Genomic DNA, 18086 nt, shown 5'->3' with positions numbered 1-18086 from the left:
GAGCTTTACATGGTTTGCATGATACGAAATGTTCCCAAACCGTGGACCATTTATTTCTTAGTTTGCCTCACTTCAGTCGCCTCCATGCTGTTGCTTCCCATTCTGTTCCCATTCACTAGTGCGCATGTGCTGTCAGCGCATCAAAGATTTGGGAAAAGTGAGATGTCTCACTCAGAGCTATACTACAATTTACTACGGTGAAACATTGTTTAGCATAGTATTGAATTTCCGTGGTATACACACGATGGCGTCACTAACGACCTGTCAACGACTAAATTAGTCGACTACTTTAGACGTTGACTAATTTTACAACTAGTCATTGCAGCTCTACTTAAATACATGTATAGTCCATCTATATATTGTTTAGACCAGAGCATGCATTAAGAAGAAGAACAACATCCTTTCTTGTCCACAAAGGCCATTTTATTACCCTGATGCACTTGGGAAAGGTAGAAGTGAGCAGACGAGTCCTCTGTTTGTTACAGTCTCAGCTTTAGATTTGACTAATTCTTACACAGTGCACCTTTAAGGAGCCAATCAGTGTCTTATTCACTGAGAGTAACACAAACAGCAGGTGCGTTAAATACATTTAATTACAATTAAAGTTACAATCCCTTGCTTGATTTGGTAAAGCCTGTGGTTATTGGTGGTAATGAAAAATGCTTTGTACCATCAGAGCTAATAAAGTTAATAATTGGATTTGCTAATTTGCTGTGAGCGGGTTCCACCCAGCGTCATGCTATACCACTCAGTCATGCTATGTCAGAATATAATGGGTTTTTTTGGGGTTTTTTTGTGGAAAGTGTACTGAAATATTCTACTCAAGTACATTTTACTTGGGTACAAGTAAAATGTACTCAAGTTAAAGTAAAAGGTATCACCTGTACTCATCATTCACCTGCCCTTGTCATTCACCTGTCCTCATCATTTACCTGTCCTCATCATTCATTCACCTGTCTTTGTCATTCACCTGTCCTCACCATTCACCTGCCCTTGTCATTCTCCTGTCCTCATCATTTACCTGTCCTCATCATTCATTCACCTGTCTTTGTCATCCACCTGTCCTCATCATTCACCTGCCCTTGTCATTCACCTGTCTTTATCATTCACCTGTCCTTGTCATTCTCTTGTCCTCATCATTCTCCTGTCCTCATCATTCATTCACCTGTCTTTGTCATTCACCTGTCCTCATCATTCACATGTCCTTGTCAATCTCCTGTACTCATCATTCTCCTGTTCTCATCATTCATTCACCTGTCTTTGTCATTCACCTGTCCTCATCATTCATTCACCTGTCCTCATCATTCATTCACCTGTCCTCATCATTCATTCACCTGTCTTTGTCATTCACCTGTCCTCATCATTCACCTGTCCTCATCATTCATTCACCTGTCCTCATCATTTATTCACCTGTCTTCGCCATTCACCTGTCTTTGTCATTCACCTGTCCTCATCATTCATTCATTCACCTGTCTTTGTCATTCACCTGTCCTCATCATTCATTCACCTGTCTTTGTCATTCACCTGTCTTTGTCATTCACCTGTCCTCATCATTCATTCACCTGTCCTTGTCATTCACATGTACTCATCATCACATCATTCGCCAAAGTTTCCAGAGTGTGAATTTTATGTTTTTATTCAGGCCAACATTGTGTTACTCAGTAACGGATGTGAGTAAAAATATAGTGAAGTACAGTACTTCCGAAAGAAACAATAAAGTAAAATGTGAAAAAGTACACAAAAAATCTACTCAATTACAGTAACGCGAGTAAATGTATTCCATTATGTTCCACTGCTGTTGTAAAAACTATGTACTCTGACATAAACCGTTATCTCTACACAAACTTCAAGTTGTGAACCAACCCTGATTTGTTTTTCCACAATGATTTGTCATAGCTTTGGCAGGCACACACACAGAATGTGCTGCTCTGCTGTCAGAGGTGTCAGATCAGAAACTGCTCGGGTCTGGAGGGCACAGGCAAATTATTTTTCTCTTGTTTATTTGTTGGTCTTCATACACTGTCTGCCTCACCGTGAAATCAAGATGTGCCGGCGCTTCAAACTATAAAAGGCCGGCTGTGTGTAACTCTTCATCTTGCACCTCATTGTATTTCTGGTTCATCCAATCAATCCTGTTTCTGTAGAGCCATCAGTGAAGCACTAACTGTGGCTGTAGAAGTAGTAATTAACAAAGGTGTGTCGGAGAGTGTGATAAATGACAAAACAGTAACAATGAAGTACATGAAGAGTTTGCCTTTTCCATTATACAGCCAATGGCTTTATATCTTTTGAGTTTCCACTGCTACCAACAATAAAAAGTACAAGTACTTTAAATGCAGTAAATGCATTTCACTATGTCCTGGAAACATAAAGCTCACTCTCCTGTTGTATGGAGACATGAACTGAGCGTTAGAACTTGTGAAAAGTGATTTGTGCTGAAAAGCCATATGTGCTATATATGTCCACATTATGTGCCATATGTATGATATATATATATATATATATATATATATAGTGTATGTGTGCTCACAATGGTGTAGTAATATTATCTAGGTCACTCTGCAGGAATATCATTTATTTCTATTATTTCCAAATTACAAGTGATACCGTCACAAATGTGATGATAGCTGACGAGCAAAACTAATTACTATTGCCTAGACTTGTGATTTGGTTCAAGCATGTCCCAGGTTTGTTGAACATTCTTCACACAAACACCTCTGTGTTTATGTGTGTAAAGTTTCGTGAACCATCTTTGAGCAGAAACCTGAGTAAATATGCGCCTCCTTCCCCACATCTGCAATTCATCACTTTTCTCCCCCCCGTATATGATGGTAGGATTCCCACCCCACCTTCAAGTGTCCCAATTCAGGAGAGTGATGAACTAGTTTTTTTTTAGAGCGTACTGAGGGTTGAAGATACAGTAGAACTCTTGGTCAACACAATATTATATACTCTCTCTTTCTACGTTATTACTGTAGGTACACAGGACACCTAACAAAGTGGCACCAGGTGTGTAGCTCACCTGCCCAGGTTTGACGTGTTGTGTGTGCAGTAATGGTCATCCATTGGTTGTAATGACTGTTTATTTGAATTACCTCATAATCGTTCTCCTTTGATGCCAATCCAACTGTATACAGTTGACCAATGTGCTGTAACAAAGAAAAAGCCAACATCTCAAACTGAGTTAAAAGCCAAAGAGAAAAAAACGTGTTTTAAGAGAGGACTTAAAAACAGGAAGTGCGCGGTCACCTCTGAGTTTCCTCTTTGTCTGAGGGACGACTAACAGTGACTGTGAGGGAGCGTACGACTCAAGCAGGTCGGACAGATACTGCGGGGCGAGACCATGAAGACGTTTAAAAACACATTTTAAAATCAATCAGGAAACCAACTGGGAGTCGGTGAAGTACTGCGCATGTGCTCAGTTAAAAGCTTAAAGCCCAAAGAACTGCAGCTCACTGCACATTTTCTCTTTTTTGGGACCATTCTCTGTAAATACTAGCTATAGTTGAGAGTAAAAATCCCATTTCCTTAAATACGTAGACCAGCTAGTTTAGCAGCAACAGCCATTGCATGTTCAAAGTCACTTAAAACACCTTTTTATTGCATTCCGATGCTCAGTTTGATCTTCTTTAGGTCATCTTGACCATTGCTGTGATTATGGAATTAGATTTGTGTCAATATTTTCAAACAACACTCCTCACAAAGCAAACAAAATACACCTGTTCTTTGCGCTCCCTGATTGGCTACCGAGTTTGTTGCGGCAGTTTTGGTGCAACAGCTCAATGAACCAGAAGTAGTCACAGGCTTCACCAGGAGTCACTATCCATCTGGAACTAAGTTTTTTTTTTTTTTTTTTTGTTAATACAATGATTAAATGATGATTGATGATGAATGATTAAATCGCTATTTTTATTTGCTATTGATACTTGCATTAACAATGTGAACGCATGTGAACTTGTGTAACTATAAAAGACTGTGACTGTGATCGCTCGTGATGGTTCGACAGGGACACATGTACGGCCGCGCATGTAGTCTGTTGACTGCCTTGAGATGAACTGCAGCCTTATGCTATTGTTGCTGCGACGTCAAAAATGTCGAAAGTTAACATAGAAAAAAAAAAAAAAAAAAAAAAAAAAGAAGTAATAAAATTGTATGGGTAATGGGGGCGGGACTAGATAAGCTTTGCTTCTCCCGCTGTCCCTTTCGGTCATGTGTATGAATGTAAATGCTGATGTATGCAGATGTTGATTACTTGTCATGCCCGAAATAAACGATTCATTCATTCATTCATTCATTCATTCATTCATTCATTCATTCATTCATTCATTCATTCATTAAGAAGGTGTTTAAAACTGTTGTTGGTGTCAGGTGAATAATGATATATATTGGTGACCTTTATGATAAGCAGTGGAGAAAGAATTCCAAGTCATTTCTACTTTAGTTAATGATCCATACTCAGTTGGTTTATAACAACCTCTCAGTCTCTGAGAAACATAGAAATAATACTCCAACCAAAAACTCCAAGGCGGATGGAACTCAAAGCAGAGCAGAGGCAGGCGTGTGCCCTGCGCACTGTTTCATTAGGGAACGCCACAACTGCAAACACTTTTGCTTTGCACAAACACAACAACAGCTTAACAAGATAGCACGGGAGGTTTAACAAGCAGGTTACTTTCTCGCCTTTGGGGGCTGATAAAAATGTTTGTTTCCATGGCAACAAAGCATTGTTATTTTACAATCCACTCCTAACTGTCACCCCTTCAACTTTTTTCCGATCTCCCGTTTCTCTGTTTCTTCCATTGCAGCATCCTTTCCTTTTTTTTTTTATCCCTCAGTGTTTATCCTTTTATCTTGACCTGCATCTCTGTCTCTCTCTTTCATCTCTCCATCCTCATCCTCTCCCTCTTCTTTCCTGTTGCAGCATATTTCTGGTGGAACATTTTTTTTCCTCTTACCAATCTCTCTTCCTTCATTATAAAGCTAAGAGGATTTGGTGTGTGTGTGTGTGTGTACATTTTGTCCCTAGACCCAATTAACCCCCTGAATCTCTTCACTCTGCTGAGTTGTTGCACAGAATGAGAGACAATTTAAATGACTTCCCTCGCATGTGACATTTGTAATGTTTGCAAACGGAGACTAAATTGTCCGCAATCACAGACCGAACTGTCTTTTCCTCGTGTGACAGTCGCCATGTTGACACAGCTGTGACCTGAGCCGAAATAGATCCGCACGAGGCTTCAAATCACGTGTGATTTGCTTCGCAGACATCACCGTCTGATAACAAGAACACCCCTGCCAGTCAAAACCACCTTTGCTTTTGTTGTTACTGCTCTAATTTGGATTTTCATACTCGTCTCCCTCTTTATTCGGAGCGGTGGTGACATCAGCTTCACCTGAGTAACTCTGCGAGGCGCCGACTTTGAAGATGGTTTAATTGACACAGCGGTGGGGAGGGTAAATGGATCACCGGTGCTCCTGTGGGTTACATTCATTCCAATTAGAAAACAAACAAAAAACAATATAATAGAAATCGTAAATATGATTTAAAATGCATACACTTAACCAGATGAGCTCCTGTTGGTAATTTGACAGGAAATGAGTTTTAAATCTCAGTAGAGCAAGAAATTTGAATCAATACAGGGACGTTGGTTTAGTTTAAATTGAAATAATTTGTAATGTTTACATGCATATGATTATTTTTGCTTGCATATCTTGAAATGGAAGACATCCATAGTTTCTCAGTGAATGCTGAATGTCTTGTGTCATCACTTATTGTATAGCTCAATAAATGACTTAAGGATGCATTCACAGTTTGAGTTGACTTAAACATTATTCCATTATTCCACTATATTAACCTTCACAACCTGCAGATAATAAACTATTTTCCTGTATTTTCAGTCTTTCAAGTTGTTTTTTTTTTTGAGTATTACGGCCAAATCCTTTGAGAATAAAGTTGTAATATAAGGAGAAAAAAGTTGTAATATAAGGAGAATAAAGTTGTAATCTTTCAATAATAAAGTCGAAATCTTTCAAGAATAAGGTCGTAATATTAGGAGAATGACGAGCTGCAAACCTGCATCAAGATGAGAAAGGCAGAGCATTTTGTGAAGTTACATTTTGATTGGGGCTTCACAAATAAAGAAATATTTCAGTTTTGGCACATCAGAACCACATTATCTTTAGCATCAGGTCTTTGAGGAGATTGTGCAATAGATTGAGTCTGTTTGGAAGAAAGAATCACACAGAGTTGGAGAGAATGGAGGAGGAGGAGGAAATGGCTGGTGGTGGACAACTGCAGACTATCACTGGTTACATCTCCTTCCTGTTGATGTTTAATAGTAATACATTAGATGATGATATAAAAAGAATCCCATAATCTCATTACGACTTCATTCACATACATTTTTTCTGTTCAGTTTGGCCTAATACTGTCGTAGTTTTGGATTTCTTTTTGATGAAAAATGTTAGTGTCTTCCATGTGTGTGCATTACAAAAAATAGCATCAGGTACATTTGAAAAAATGTTGGTATAAGCGCTTTAAGCTGCACTACTTTAATTTAAATAACAATCCCGATCTTGAGGTATTACCACTACTCTGTTCTTCTGTTACGACAAATCTATGACTGTTTAGATCACTGCAGTGTCAGATTTGCTGTCTTTTCCTACATACGTGTGTGTTGTTTTATACACGATCGTCTCAAGGGCGACATCGACTGTAACCCTGTCTCCAAAAAAAAAAAAAATGTTGGAAAAACAAGAGTGTGTCTAAAAACTTAAACAGTTTAACACAGTGTGACCTGACAGTACAGAACTGCCAGAGAGGAAACAGTAAACACACTTCTTATCATTTTATTGCACCATGGGATCTTACGCTTCTGCACACAAGCACATCAGCATGCATGTGCATGCTTACACACACACACACACACACACACACACACACACACACACACACACACACACACACACACACACACACACACACACACGCACACACGCACACGCGCACACTCTGCATTAAAGCGTTAAAGGTGTCTAGGGGCTAGTGAAGGTATCAGGTGTGAGCCAGCTGTGAACGCAGACTGGTTAATAAGCTGTCTGTGTTTGAATTAATGACTCATAAACCCGTCTGTCTATCTGTCTATCCACCCATCTATCTGTCTATGGCAGACATGGAGGCTGATTACCAGCATAAGTTTCCTCCACATGGGCTAGGAAATTGTGCCTTTGCTTATAATGTACCGGGAGACACCAGGAGTACACCGTGTATCATTGCAGTCTGGTAAAATTCAGTTTCCAGTAAAGTGATAAAATGAAACTGCTGAGAACCATGACACACAGAATCCAATAGACCTAATTATCCCAGATACCACGAGGACTTAAATCATTTAAATGTGAGCAGATTGTTCAAAATGAATCCGTACAACTGTTGGAAAACTTTCATACAGTTTAAAGTGATCTAATTTGCTCATGTTCATTCTTTGCTCCTGACAGAAGGGGTAGATTTGCCCTAATTTTGCTGCCAAGTTTTAAAACCTTGGAAGGTTGTAGAGGTGGTATTACATTGTCAAGGATCTTATACAGTAAAAGCCACATATGGCTTTTCCCTCATGATCGGGCTTCACGTCAAGAGGCTCATCATTCCATAATCATATATACTGCAACTTTGCCCTCATTGTAACTTCATCACTAAATCATCACTAAACGGCACAGCCTTCTGTCCTTTGAATAAAGACCACAGAGAGAGCACAACAAGCTGTATAATTCTAAAACATTAGAGGGTTTGTCAAACAGAGCTGGAGATTCATTGTGACTAATGTGTTCCCGGTTTAATATCAGTCCTGGCAGAGTGATAGCACAAGCGTTTTTTCTTGGATACTGATGGTTGTTTCATTGTCATGTACAGATAAGGCAAAATTGCAAAACCATTGGTTCAGATTGAACTTCAGTTTTATGGCATTTTTAAAGTGATGTCATTGAGCAACCCATTGGATGATGAGTTGGGATTCCAAAGGGTTCAAATAACATATTCTTTGACTTGTTAAATAAATAATAATGCCAGTTACATTCAAAACATTGTCAAATAAGTTCACGCAATGCTGACTATTCTCACCATAATATGTCTCAGTGTGGCTGTGTTTAGATCCTGTGTTGCCAGGCAACAGTTCCATACTGCACTGCACTCAGGAAGTTATCAATTTCACGTTTAGATAGTTTTAGGCAAAGTAACATTGTGCTAGTAAAGTGAGACTGCTACAAGCCATAGTCTGTATATAAAAAGTGGACTTGGTGTTAAGGTTTGCCAGTTGAGGACAACCTGGAAGTAACAATATACTGTATAGGCACCAGGGGGTGACTTCGCTGGTTGAGTTTCAGATTTTCTTCTCAATAGAACGTTCCCAGAACGAATAGATGATATGAGTGGACACCAGAGTGAATGACACCTGGTGCCTGGTTGCAGAACCTTAACATGGCACTGGCCAAATCGTCAATCTCAAGACTTCCAAATAGGGGTTCAGATTTCTATGGGGACATCACTACTGGTTGCCACTTGCTACAAACAGGTTGATGTATGACTGAAAACAAAAAAAAGATTCGGAAAGTGAATTTTACTGCTCCAAAAATGTGGTCATTCTGCAGTTTTACAAGAGAACAACTTCTGTCCCTGCCTGCTCCTGTGTGACTGCTGTATAAGCACAAACACTCCCTCAGTCAGGTCTGATAGTTTTGCTTGACAGTTCATTTTCAAGTTTGCAGCATAATGTCAAAATAGTTTTTGTTCAAAAAGAACAACCAGAGGCAGAATAATATCATCATCATCATCAACAACAACAACCAAATCCCCTTAACTCATACACTTAAGCTTTCATTTTGTGTATCTATTAGAGGATACACATTAGTCCTACATATCTCTCAGCAGTTAAAGAATCATTGATGTCCCCCTGTCCTCAAATAAGTCAGAGGTCAGGTTATACAGGGTTTACCGAAGCATCATTTGAGAATTGAAAGTCTTACTCAAAGAAAATCAGATCCAGATCATTCATTGACATTCAAACATCAAACTCTGCCTCCTTCTACCGTTCATATCAGTTTACCAGTCAAAAGAGAATCGTGTCCAAATGTTGACATTTTGTCCCGTCTTTGTCTTTGAGTCTCTCTATGTCCTGCTGGTAAAACAAATATGACATAAAATGATTCTCGGGGTGCAGTATTTGTCTTTAAGGGTATCAGGTGCTTTGTGAGGCCCCGGCCTAATGAGCCACATGCGACCAGTTAAAAAGGACCCATCTGATCGGCCCATTCGCCTCATTACCACCCAATACATATTAATGTCCAGGGTCACGTCGTATACATACAACATACATATTCATAGCACACATGCAGGGTCATATATGTATCCCGATGACACCGGCATGATGGGTTTGCTGGCCGCACTCTTCATCTTTTATACTCTGATTGTTTTATTATGACCAGCTGTTTGCTGGTCTTCTCAATCCACAAATGAAAAACAGGCACCAAAACACTTTTTTACTGCATTACTAATGTTGTGTGTAGATATATGAGTTTCTCAGACTTTCAACAATTACAGAGTTGGCATTCGATAGTTAATAGTTGATTACCTCTACATTTCTTAGATCATATTTGCTCACATTTTAACATCCATAGTAAAAAAAAAAGGAAAGAAATATTGACTATTAACGCTATAATTCCAAATACATGTCGGGTGAAAATACACAGGATAGTACACAGTTGATCATCGATCAAGTTATTATATATATATAATACCAATTATCTTTACTTTATATACATATATATATATATTTGCAAAAACATCATGCAACAACTGTACATTAAAACTGAAACAGGGAAGGATCAGGACTTTAAAGGCCTAGTGTGTAAGATTTAGGTGAAATTAATCTTAATGAATCATTTTTTTTTGAGTTTACAATCACCCAAATGTATGAATTAATTACCACAGAATGAGCCCTTTATATTGACATCAGGATTCAGTTTCTCGCATGGTGCTATTTCTCGATGCAGTTCTAGCACGACTCGGCACGGCTCGACTCTTTTAATTTTTTTTTGTGTTTATCCATTAGTGATAGTACTTGGTACCTGGTGCTTTTTTTTTTTAGTATGTGCTCTGTTCAGGTTCCAAGCGAGCCGATACGAAAATTTGATGGATGTCAAAAAAATGCCAGACAGTTTCGTCACTGGAAGTGCTACATCCAACAATAGAACCAAAGTGAAAAATGCTGAACTGTAGATCAGTTAACCCGTCAACACCTGAGCCTCAAAATGTCCGTCTGGATTTTTTTGCTTATTTTAACCATAAAACACCCAGAAAATGTCCTATGAGTAAGTGCTTTTGCCTGTTTTTTTTTCCAGAATAACTTTGGTTTATCTGGCAGCTATTTACAATTAACTGCATGTTGAAGTAGTGTCTAAACAATTTTAAATGAATAATAACACTGTAGGTGTACATACACACCAGATTTTGCGTGTTAAATTGGAAACAGTAGTATAAGTTTATGTCTCAATCTCCAAAAAACAGGCCAAAAAATGGAAACTATGTACAGCTCTCTCCTCTCTGGTGACAAAGACACTGATTCGCCGGCTTCCTGCAACAGCGTGGGTGAAATTACAGTAATAACCAAGCATTTTAAAAATATGAGTTAATCCCCAACATTTAGCAGAGGAAATTTCTAGTCAATATGTAACAGAGGAAACAAACAAAATCACAAACCGCTCAGTCGAATTTCAGTTCAGTGACTGCGTCAGACGGAGTCAGTGCTGCAGTCAGGTCGGAAGTACTGAACATTTTTTTTTAATGAACTGATTCTAATGATTCAGTTACACTGTAAGCAACTGCTTTACTCGTCACTAGTTTGTGCGTTTGTGTCGCGTATAAGTTACATCATGGCAGATTTCGTGTAGCCTTGCTATGACGACCCCCGCCCCACGTTGAGGAGATACTGAAGTACTGGAAAACGACGTGACTGATACCAAACCGAGTAGAGTTGAGCCAAGTGGTGCTATAATTGTATCATGGAAAAGGGAAGAAGGGGGTGACACATATTCAACCGCAACATACACCTTCACCAATACATGTTACAACTGTAGCTTTAAAATACCAACTTTTACTTAGTGATTGTTCTTCAAAATAAATGTCTCTTTAAGTCATACAGTTTACTAGTGTGATGTATTGTATGTCAATACCCACTGCTGTTATCCACAGAAGAGAGAAAAGAAAAGCCGCGCTGCAAGATTTCCGAGTCTTTTGTGTGTCCTGTGTAGTTCCTATATATGTATAATAAATCATAAAAAAGGGGGATAATGGTGTTTGGATTTGGACAGTGTTGCCTCTAAGGATTTCATGGTGCTGCACTTGGTTGTACACGCAAAACAGAAATAGGTGTGTGGGGAGAGAGAGAGAGAGCGAGAGAGAGAGACACAACTTTATTTTCAGCCCATGCTGCACAAATAGTGTGTGAGCGTCAAATAATCTGTTTTGAAAAGAGAACAGCAGCAGGTGCCTGCAGTTCTTCTCTCAGAGAGGAATGAGGTGTTCAGACACTGTCAGGCAAATTAACACATACTGTGCTTTAAGCTCATATTGAGGCCTTTGGTATAAGCTTATTTTAGCACCACATGGTCTTTTTAGGTCTGACTGAGTCAAAACTCAAGACTCTGACAGAGGAGACCACTGTTTGCTTGCTGTTTCTTACCACTTTGTCTTTGATCATGATCCTTTTGTAGCCTTAATCAACAGAGTCATATGGATATTTGTACTGACAGTTTCTACAACTTGGCCAAGGGGAAAACCTGATCGCAATAAGAATGTAGAGACTCCCTCTTCCCAACTCCCAAGAAACCACCAACAACACACAAGTTAAGTAAAAACACGTTCAAAATGTCTACTGGCTGTGGGTGGTTCGAGGAAGTCCACTGCAGCTGGGATGGTGCAGCATTTTTTAACCAGAATAAAATGTATTCAGATAAAATTACAATTTCTGAAGGAATGTCAATAAAGGATAATTTAACTATATTTATCTGCATATAAAACAAAATAAAAGCTCAATAGCCTCCATACCATGTGAAACAATGATTAAAAACCACACTAGAAGATGATGATGATGATTCTAGATTTTATAGGAATATATAAAAAAAAAAAAAAAAAAGTTCCATCTGCTTCCATGTTGTGCAGCCCTGTTACATCAAATCATTGTTGATTTTTATTCCTAACCTGGACATGATTATTAAAGTTCACTGCTGCCTAATTGTACATTTTACCTCAGTGAATCAAAAAGGGAGATAAAATAATCGTTACAATTGTATTTTACTTTGTCAAAGTATAGTGCATTATGTCATAATAGTACACTAAACAGCAACAACAGCACAGCATGTAATATAATGCCTACAACGTCTTATTATAGTACATCGTAAAATCAGCATGGTTTACTCAATGATGCATTGTATACTCAGTTATTCATATGAAATGAAGACAGAGTACATCGTGTTTGAAAATTCTGGAACACTGTTAGAGAGCCTTGGGTTTTCTTTGACAGTGATTTAGATTTTACCGTTGTAAAGACAGGTTTTTATCAATTACATCTTCAAAGCTAAGCCATTTTTAACTCGTCACACGCCTTAATTAGTTCAAGACTTTTATTGCAAAGCACTCTATGTTGGCGCCGCGCAGTCTTCTCTGAGTCTCCTTCAACTAGTGCAAAATGTGGCTGCTTGCCTTTTAACAAACACAACTAGACGAGAGCACATCACTCCGATCCTTTTTTTTCCTCTCCACTGGCTATCAGAGTGTTTTAGAATTGATTATATACATTTAATGTTTGTTTTTAAAGACCTTTAAAGGCCTTGCCCCAGCCTATTTAACTGAATTTTTAACTGCTCATGAGCACAACGGCAGAGCTTTGTGGTCGTCCAGGTTATAAACACTGTGGTGACATGCGTGTTATCACTGACCTGAGCCTCTTTAAAATGGCTTTTAATACCCAGTAGTGTGCTGACACTTCTATATTATAGAATAGTATTTCTATTCTGTATTTTTATGCTCTGGTTTATGTTTATACAATAGTTGTTATACTGAGTGTTCTTAATGCTGTGTGTGTCTGTATTGTTGATAAAGCACTCACATTATGATGTTATAGTTATTACAGTTACAGTTATTCAACCGTTTAGGAATTACAGTACTGAGAAGCTGACGTCACAAACCTGACGTGCTGGTGAATCTTGTCTGTGATTGGGCGGAAGTACTGAAGGCAACATACTGTAATGACAAGTACATGGGCGCAAAGCTCTATTGCTCTACTTTCCGGCATTCCTTCCATCCATCTTCTACCACTTTATCCTCCAATCTCAGCTGACATAGGGCGAAAGACAGGGCCACAACCTGGACAGATCGCAAGTCCATCATTTTTGAATTGTCTAGATATCACAAACGTTCTTACGGTCATGAGAACGACACGATTGGTAACAGAAGGGTTAAATGTTGTTTAATGTCAGATTTCTTGCAGTAGCTTCCACACGATAACGTCAAACAAGTGCCAAATTATATTTCCACCCTTCACATACACAGATCATGATATTATAACTATGGTCATGCGTATAACTCCAGTTTTTCACGCTCTTGATTCCTAAAAAAAAGACAAGCATATGGACAGGAAGAATACAAATGAGTTACTTTGGGGGTTTCTTTGTCTCTATTTAAGCATTTATAACAAATGAAAGTCAAACATAAAGACCTTCATCAAACCAGTGTCACACTTGCTGTTACTGTGAACTACGTTTTTTCCCCCTTTATGTTTAAATCTCATGTGACCTTCCATTTGTTCCCCATCAGTATTTAGTGCCTTTATGTTCCTCCGTTTTGCTCCCTGTCTTTCACCCCCTTCTGTTTCCTCTCGTCCTCCTCCTCCTCCTCCCTGCTCTGTATCTCTCTCTGTCACTTTTTGTTTACAAACCCTTTCATCTGGATATTGCTTTATATGTAAAACCCTTCTATTTGCCTGGAGTTTTATTTAAAACCCTGTCATTTAAATGGCTCCTTAAAAGACAGAGGAAATGAAAAGTCAACAGCGACCCTTCAATTGTGTTTTCTTGAACAAATGGACACAAACACACACAGACACACACACACACACACACACAAATACACATGCTCACACACACCGCCTGCCTGTCTTCATGCGTTTGAGTCTATTATTATGCTAATGAGTCTCCACATGTCCCCACAACCTCAGCACGCACACACACACGCAGATGTATTTCGCTGAGCTCAGCAGTATAGCTGCACTCAAAGGCTTGCAGGAGAAAAAATAATGAGGAGTGGACAATTTTGCAATCATAGAAATAGTTATGATAGAACTGGTGTTACCTGGTGTGTCATTGATCGGCACAGAAAGACGGTCAATGAGAGAATCACACTCACAACCCCCACTGACAGAATATCCTTCAATACTCTTCCTTTATTTGTCTCTGTCTCTGCAGCCAAAAGGAAAAAAGAAAACTGAACATTCAATGTCATGACATGAGATGAGGAGTCTTTAAATGTAATCTTTAAAAAAAAAATCTTCTTTTGATCGCAACTCAGTAGACTTTGTCATTTTATGTGTACATTTTAGCGATTACGTGGCAATTCTCTTATAGGTCTTATAGTTTGAAAAGTGCAGCCTAGAAGTAGCAGTTAGTCACCAAAGGGCAACTCCACTGGTAAAAACTCAATTTCAATAAAAGTCTATAGGAAAATGAAGATCTTCTCACTTGATTTATGACACCAGTAAACATTTTCCTGAATTAATGGTCTCAATCACTAGTTTCAGGTCGTCTTTAATAGAGCATGATGTACATTTTAAAAAGGAAGGTCCTCAAGTGTAACAGTGTAACTGACATCTGATATTGTTCAGTATAGGTGTTGAGTTACAGGTGACGCCTGTGCATTTCTGGTTGCAAAAACTGACTTGGTGCTGGTCAAATTGTAAACCTTGAGGCAACTGTAGTTTGGATACAGAAGAGTATCACTATATTCAGGGCTCAAGTGAAAAAAAGTCCAAGTAAGTTTTTGAAAACAAACAAACTGTAAGGGTGGTCAATAAGCCTAAAATGATGTCATGTTTGTGATGATTTATCATGGAATATCAACATATGTGTTTCTTTTGATATTGAACTATACGTAGTTCACAGTACAAGAGGTATTTATGATGCAAAATGAGTCTCTTATTTAAAAAAAAAAAAAACAAAACAAAAAAAAAACTAATTGTAACTTGATATCAAGTGGCGGGCCACATTAGATTTAATGGAGGGCTGCGGGCCACAGATTTGAGACCTCATTTAAAGAGTCTATGGACTGATCCTGCAGAAGAAAACCCCAATATAACCAGGCTTATATGACATCATGGGTGTTGCAACAGGATAGGGCTGCATTCCATTTCCTGCGCCCATGAACTGAGATGGCTGGTTAGTTATAGTCCACAGCAAAGACTTCAGTGTTTTTAAATTTAATATAAAGAGAAACACTGCAGACACCATGCTTAAGATGATAATAAAAATAAAACAATTAAAATAAGCCAACACCATCAGCTCGCTTTGCTTTGGTTTCAATGTCTTTGCTGTTTCCCAAAGTCTGAAAAATCATCAATTATAGCATTCTGAAGACATTCCCTTTTCATTCAAGTAATCCCAAACAACAAAAAGAAAAATACTTTTCACATCCACAGTATTTCAAGAGACATGTGCGTGTGACAGGATTCAGCAAACAAAAGATTCTGTGTCATTTTTCTTTAGTTGAATGTCTTCAGATCTGCAAGTCTGTCTGTGCGATTGGTCACACACACGCACTCCTCTCCTCTTACATGACTTCTCTTAAAATGTTGCAACTTCAGTACAAGTAAGACGGATTATTTGTTATTTTGGGTTATTCACGCAATTTCGCCATGTGTTTTTTTTTGGGACAATCTGCAGGTATAGAATGCCTCCTATGTGGGCCAGAAAACCAAAACAATGAGTTAAACGTAACAGAAATGGTCTAAAACGTATAAGAATGCAACATAGGGGTGTTTTTTCACTAAAAAAACAAGGCAGGTTGAGCCGTGTACTTATCGTTCAGACACTTAATCTTCCCCTGTAGCTACAGTCCAGTTGAGCGTGAACAGGAAACCCCCTCAAAACACTGCACCAACACATAAATAAGGCAGAAATGGTAAGTGACAACCAACGAGACAGAGGGACGGATTCATTTACAATTCAATACTCTGTTATGCATTTCACTAACATGCATTTATGATTTTACACACACACACACAGTCATACTCTACTCGTCCTTCTCAAAAATTTATCAATGAACTATAAAAAAAACAGATTAACTCCTCCAAGAATACATCTTACATAAACGGACACGTCACTGAATTACATCACATCCCATCATAATGCATTTGTATTAAGAGGGTGGGGCTTTGTGTGTGTGTGTGTGTGTGTGTGTGTGTGTGTGTGTGTATGTGTGTCGGCTGGAGGGGAAATTCTGTTTGCATAAGTAAACAATACAACAATGCATAATCAGTGAGCACCATGTGTCTTTCCCCCCTGACGCACATCGAACACATCAGTAAAATCTGCTGTGCAACGATGTAGCTCTGACTTTGTCTCTTTGGCTTTGAGAGTGTGTTCAGTTTAAACACCTGCAGCTCTGTAACACTGACTTCACTCACTGACTAATGCTCAGTGTGTGTGTTCACATACAGATGATCTGATTGGCTCAGGGAAATCACTGATTTGCATAAAGGGAATCCAGTAGCAGTGTAAAAGGAATGACCTGCCTTTAGTACCACAAGAAGTTGGTTTTCTGTGTTGGTTTGATGGTTGTCAGTACCTCTGAAATACTATGATCATTAGGTGGGAGGGTGTTTTTTTTTTTCTCTTCACCTCTTACAGCAACACTTAGAGCAACGGATTCAAACTCATATTAGTTCAGGGGCCAAAGATTCCAATAATTATATGACATGTTCAGAAATGTATCCTACGGGCCAGATTGGACTCTCTGGGTGGCTGGTTCTGGTCCTTGTGTTTCATGATGAAAGTAAGTCACATCCAGCATTGTGCTGGATAATAGTTGCATGGTAAATGAAAGACAGAAGATTATGTTTGTTTATGACTGAATAATGTCAGTTTTTGATCTCAGTCTGGTTAAGGTTTTGTATTAAATCCATATTTTCCAAACTTTTTATATAGGAACCCACTTTTTAAAGATGACAAACCTGTGACCCCAATTTACAACATAAACTATGTCAAAAGCATATTTGTGCATAATATATCATTTCTGACTGTTCTTACTATGGCTTCTGTAACACCTAATATTTTGTTGAATAGGTAAATCTGCCATTTTTGATGTCACAAAAACAGCAACCAAGCCCAAATCGCACAGTATAGCAAGTTTTAACTTTGAAATAAAACAAAAGATGCAAATAATTAAACATAGGCTAATTGTATATGTTTAATTTCTAGTTTTGGTTTTCATTTAGCAATGAATAATATGCTCTTTCTTTCTTTCTTAAATAGTCATATACAACCACCACAGACTCCGTCATCCGTTCTGTATGCCATTAAAAAGTCTTCCAGCCTCAGTCTGTGAACCCAAAACAACAGCCATAAAAATGTGGCGCGAGCGTGCACTTAAAACAAACTAACTAAATCCCTCCCAGGCCATCACAACGAGCCGATGCTGGTCCCACAAGGCAAGATGCTCTTTTTTTCAGATGAATAAAATTAAGCACTTTCATCGCTCGCTCGCTCGCTCTCTCTCTCTCTCTCTCTCTCTCTGGTATAAAACCGCAACAGCTGATCTCGTGCATCAGAGAGAGCCCCAGCTCCGCACGCGCTGAGGAGAGGTGAAGAGAGAGGGAGAGAGAAAGACAGAGAGAGAGAGAGAGAGGAGAAGAGTGTAAGATATAGTTTTCATGAGCTGCTCTGGTCTTCCAACTGCATCTTTGTATTTCTTTGTGAACATTTTTTGAGCAATACTTGTGAAGGACTATGATGACACATGCCCTGAGTTTGTTTCCTAAGAAGGAGCTGAA

The sequence above is a fragment of the Microchirus variegatus genome (genome assembly GCF_963457635.1).
Source record: "Microchirus variegatus genome assembly, chromosome: 13".
NCBI lineage: Eukaryota > Metazoa > Chordata > Actinopteri > Pleuronectiformes > Soleidae > Microchirus > Microchirus variegatus.
This window is presented reverse-complemented; position numbering follows the sequence as displayed.